Source organism: Bombina bombina, chromosome 4 (genome assembly GCF_027579735.1).
Source record: "Bombina bombina isolate aBomBom1 chromosome 4, aBomBom1.pri, whole genome shotgun sequence".
Lineage (NCBI taxonomy): Eukaryota > Metazoa > Chordata > Amphibia > Anura > Bombinatoridae > Bombina > Bombina bombina.
Window position 1 is genome coordinate 109,616,663 of NC_069502.1, and position 6,224 is coordinate 109,622,886.

The following is a 6,224-nucleotide window of genomic DNA, read 5'->3' on the forward strand; positions in this document are numbered from 1 at the left end:
CAGCGATGTCTGGGGCAGCATATTAGGGGTTCATAGGGATAATGTAGGTGGCGGCGATGTGCGGTCGGCAGATTGGGGGTTAAAAATGTTATTATAGTGGCGGCGATGGGGGGGGCCTCGGTTTAGGGGTACATAGGTAGTTTATGGGTGTTAGTGTACTTTAGAGCACAGTAGTTAAGAGCTTTATAAACCGGCGTTAGCCCAGAAAGCTCTTAACTACTGACTTTTTTCTGCGGATGGAGTCTTGTCGGTAGAGGCTCTACCGCTCACTTCAGCCAAGACTCTAAATACCAGCGTTAGGAAGATCCCATTGAAAAGATAGGATACGCAATTGGCATAAGGGGATCTGCGGTATGGAAAAGTCGCGGCTTGGAAGTGAGCGTTAGACCCTTTCCTGGCTGACTCTAAATACCAGCGGGCGGTAAAAAGCAGCGTTAGGAGCCCTTAACGCTGCTTTTGACGGCTAACGCCAAACTCTAAATCTAGGCGATTGTGGCATGAATTCTCAATTCCTGTTATGTGTTATTGACAAAACACACCTTAATATGTGTTCAACAACATCTCCTGAGTACAGTGATACCACCCATGAATAGGTTTGTTGGGTTATCAGGGGGCTAAAAGGCCTTATTTTTAAGGTACACATTCCAGTTTTCCAACTTGGAATTTTCACATCTGTCATCATGCACCCATATCCTATTTGGGACATTTCAGAAGCTGGCCAATGTAATTTACCCCCATCAAACCATATATTTTTGAAAAGTAGACACTCTAAGTTATTTGAAATACTTTAGGCATGAATTCTCAATTTATGTTATGTGCTACTGACGAAAAAACATCTCAATATGTGTTCAACAACATCTCCTGAGTACAGTGATACCACCTATGCATAGATTTGTTGGGTTGTTTGGGTTTGCAATGCCAAACTTCTGACATGTGTTTGTGATTTTTTTCAAATTTAACATATCTTCTTTGACTATCTGTTAGGATGCCAGGAATTAGACTGAGACGAGAAGTGCAAAAATAATCACACCTTTATTAATAGCAAAAAATAATAAAAAGTCCACAAGTCAAATAAGAAGCCAGGAATCAAAACCAGAGCTGGTAGTCAGACAAGCCGATTCAGGAGCCAAAGCGAATAGTCAGACGAGCCAAGTCAGGAGCCAAAGCGAGTAGTCAGACGAGCCGGAATCAGGAACAAGGAGAACAGCAGAGTCAGGAACAAGCCAGGGATCAGGAACCAGGAGGGACGTCAGACAGCCAGGTAATACACAGGAGCTCTCACAAACAGGTCTGAGACAATGCAAGGGCAAAGCATACTGAACAGAGGCCCTTTAAATAATAAGTGGTAACATCACAATTCTGAGATTGCATCCTGTCTCATGCGGATGATGTACACCAGCCTGGCCATAAAAGGAAGTGCAGGAAATGAGCAGCATCACACAGTATGCACCAGAGTCAGCTAGAGAGGTGAGTAAAATGGCTGCCAGCAGCACATGGCAAAAAAAGCAGGGAAAAAACCCTGGCAGTACCCTCCCCTCAGCGACCCCTCCGCCATGGGAGGACAAAAGGCTTATTGGGGAAACGGGCATGGAAGGCATGGAGGAGGGCGGGAGCATGAACATCAGAGGAGGGAACCCATGAATGCTCCTCCGGACCGTAGCCCCTCCAGTGAACCAAATACTGTACGCGGCCCCTGGACATATGAGAGTCAATAATGCCACTGACCTCATACTCCTCATGGTTGTCAACAAAGATAGGACAGGGATGAGGCAACACAGTGGTAAACTGATTACAAACCAATGGTTTCAAGAGGGAGACATGAAAAACATTGGAGATGCGCATTGCAGGAGGAAGGTCAAGAGCGTAGGCCACATGATTGACCCATTGGAGTATTAGAAAAGGACCAACATAACGGGGAGCCAGTTTATTGGAAGGCACATGAAGGTTCAAGTTGCGGGAGGACAGCCAAACTCTCTCACCAACCTGGTAGGAAAGCGCAGGCAGACGCCTACGATCAGCCTGGAACTTTTGGCGCTGCATAGAACGATGGAGGCAATCCTGAATCTACACCCACGTGGAACGGAGTTGCCGGAGATGCTCCTCCAATGCCAGAATACCCTGAGACATGAATGAATCTGGCAACAAGGATGGTTGAAACCCATAATTTGCCATGAATGGGGATAGCACTATTATGAGCAAACTCTGCCCAAGGTAACAGTTCAGACCAATTATTGTGGTGATCTGAGACATAGCAACAGAGGAACTGTTCCAGAGCTTGATTAGACCGTTCCGCAGCCCCATTGGATTGAGGGTGATATGCTGAGGAGAAGGAAAGCTGGATCCCCATTTGAGCACAAAAGTGTCAGGTTACGTGTATATACCTTTAAATGTGCTCACTACTCCCTATAAAAGGCCCCTCCTCTAGCAACTCATTGCTAGGTAATTTGCTCAGTTTGACTAAATGTCTATAGTGAATTGTGTCTAGCCATTCTCTTGAGAACCTAATTTGCATTTAAAGATATTTACAACTAAGCTTAACATTATAGCTGCCAGTTTACAGCAACCGGATTCTACAATTAACAGTTCCTCTGTTAATCTTGTTACCTTTTACTTCAACAGTGTATCTACTTCCAGCAGGAACCAGAGCTTGACTGTTCCTCCCAGCAAACAGTTTCGCCAGTCTGCAGCACTGCACTTCTCCCTCATTCAGTGTATTCCACACAGCACCTGGAGCCTGTGACGTCATCAGACGCAGTCAGTTACAGGCATTTGAGTGAAGTACATGGAGTAACGGTAACCTTTTTTATAATATCAAAACAGAATCTGCCTTTTGGATTTCTAACTGAAAACTTATGGTAATTACTAACAGCAACTTATAATTGCATGAGACTTTAAATAGTACAACTTGCCTAATTGAAGTCACGCTTTCAGCAATTCATTACCAAACCAAAAAAGACTGTATTTGCATTGAATCTGTGAAGTGTTGAATTTACTTGCATATGAATGGACTGTTTATTATAATATCATTGTAAAGAAGGTTCATTGTGGCTTTATTACTTTGCTAATCTAACAGCTAAGCATGCATTTCATCTGCTTCTTACTAACTTGAGAATTTAACTATTTCACCTCCATTTGACATGTGCTCTCAGTATATTACTCAAAGAATTACTCCTGCTTAAGCTACAGTTTATTAAGTATTAATACAGTTTGGAATTACTTGTTGAAGTGTTATATATTTCAAAACAGAACTACCATACAAATATAACAACTTAAACTATTGTGATTTATAGGGATCTAAATTTGGGATTCAAATCTCAGATTTCCCTATCTAGGCCTATGACTAAGTTGTCATCCCCCAGTCAATGAGCAAAACAAGACTCCTAAGAAAATCTAATGAGTCAAGGTTTGGTGTGAGACTGGGTGGTATAATTAATTAAATATTAGTTTGCACATGTAATCCATATTCTATATAAAATAATCCTTACATATTACCTAGCCTTAAAAAAGAAATAAACTACATAAGCACTACTATGGATCTTACTGTATTATCTAACAGAGTGGGTGCTATGGCACAGAATATGGATTTAATGCTCCAGGGTCTTAGAGATATACATTCTTGCAACAATGTATCATGAAACACAGCACTCACTGCACAGCCAGGAACAGGTTTACCAAACCCAGTATAGATACATAGACACAGAAGTCGTTCCAGCTGGTGCTACAAAAGACTTTATTGTGCAAACAGGGATAAAAAGCGACGTTTCAGGCCCACACTTGGCCTTTTCTCAAGCTTAACCAAACATTAGTGAACAAACATTTAAATAGCCCTAATGGCGCCAAACATTGTGATTAGGAAGTGATAAAATGTTGCCCTCTAGTGGAGAACCATCATACAATATACAAATATACAAATATATATCAAAGTGCTTATTGATGGCCCAAATTCTGCCACCTAGTGAAACAGCATCATATTGTTAAACAATTATATCTCTCATATCATATGTGTAAAAATCTTAATAAACTAAACAATACTTCAAAATTACATATTATAAAAAAATGATAAAATGCATTGAGAATTTCATTGATGTTTTAATAATCACAATATTAAATTAAAAGTTATGTATATATATTAAGTGTACCCAAAATGGATCAATCATATTTGATATAGTTTTTTTACGATTAACTTCATCTTTATTTAGATTTTAAATCCATAGTTATATGTATACACTCATATAGTTGGTCATTATTGGCTATTCAACATAGCATATCTATTAAATTTATAGAGACATTAAATCTCATATTAATAACGTATTATATTCGAATGCACATTCATTTATATAGTATAATACAGTCCTATGCTTAACCCATTCTATTCAACTTTATTATATTTCACTTAGAATGAATTTTTGTTTTTTTATTTTTTTAAATGAATTAATTTAATTTAATTTAGTCACCAAAAAGCAGTCCAATTACATTCTCTATTTAAACCTCTTGGCCATAACGTGCCCAATTCATTGATCCAAAATGTTTCTCTCCTAGTTAGTATATTCTCCTTATCTCCCCCTCTTCTAGGTGTACTAACCCTTTCAATGATTTGAAAGCGCAATTGACTTATTCTATGGCCAGCCTTTATAAAGTGACCAGCTACTGGAGCCTCCTTTTTGCCACAACGAATGTTTGACTTGTGCTCCGAAATTCTTTCTCGGGCTTCCCTGGTCGATTGACCAATATACATCAGGGAACACGGACATTTAATTGCATAAATAATGTATTCCGACCTGCAAGTCAAATATTCATTTATGTAATACTTTCTGCCTGTATATGGGTGACAAAAAGTGTCACCCTTAATCAGAGAGTTGCAATTAATGCAAGATAGACACGGAAAACAACCTTTACGTTTTTGACCGGTTATTGTACCTTGAATCTGTTTTCTCTTGGCCCCAATATCTGCTTTCACCAATTTATCTTTAGTATTAGGGCCACGTTTATAGGCTAGCATAGGTGGTATTGAAAAGGCCCCTATATCTGGATGGCATTTAGATAGAATGTACCAATATTTACGAATGATCTTATTAATCTGGTGACTCCTTGTATTATACTGAGATATAAATTTAATCCTCTCTGTATTTCCAGAACAATTCATGTTCTTTCCTTTCCTTACTGTTTTGGATTTGTTACTACTTAGGCTCACATCCTGTTTTATGTTTTCAATCAATGCCTTTGGATAACCTCTTGAGATAAATTTGTCTGCCATTTCCTTCAAACGGACCTCCTTAATGGTAGGATCTGACACGATCCTATCAACCCTAAGGAGTTGACTTTTAGGGACAGCCTTAAAGGTGCTAGGTGGATGAAAACTCTCAAACATTAATGTGTTATTTTTATCAGTGGGCTTGGAATAAATATCAATTTTCAAACCATCTACACCTTTGTATACTCTAGTATCCAAAAATTGGATTGAGCATTCATCGTATGTTAAAGTAAATTTTATACCATTGACTGCACAATTCAGATCATCAACAAATGCCAATAGGGATCCAATGTCGCCGTACCATATGCCAAACACGTCATCTATAAAACGCCACCAGGTGGCGCCATATTGTTTAAATAGATGGTGTTCATAGACAAACAATTCTTCAAAATTAATCATAAATATGTTGGCATATGTCGGGGCGACATTGGACCCCATGGCTGTCCCCTTCTTTTGGAAATAGAAAGTGTCCTTAAATAAGAAGTAATTAGCATACAAGATAACTTCTAGTAAATTCACAAAAAATTGTATTTGAGCTAAACTGTATTTTTGGTCACTAGATAACATCTTCATTACAGCAGCTATACCACTTGTGTGTTTTATTGATGTGTACAAACTAGATACATCTAAAGTAAACAGGATGACTTTCTGATATGGTAAATCAAGATTTTCTAGTTTTTCCAAAAAATCATAGGTGTCCCTGATATATGAGGATGATTTTATAACGTAGGGCTGTAAAACTTTATCTAAAAAAATAGCAATATTAGAGAATATGGAGCCTAAACCGGAATATTGTGCTCGCTTTGAGAGTATCCTAAATAAATGCTCCTTTGATTTAATTACCTGGACGGTGGAATTTGCACAAAGGGAGATTGCCGCTTTTAAAGATGAAGTTGAAAAATCAAAAGCAGCACTTCAACAAAGTTTACCATTAGAAGAATATAAGTCCTTGGTGGAGAAAATAACTAAATCT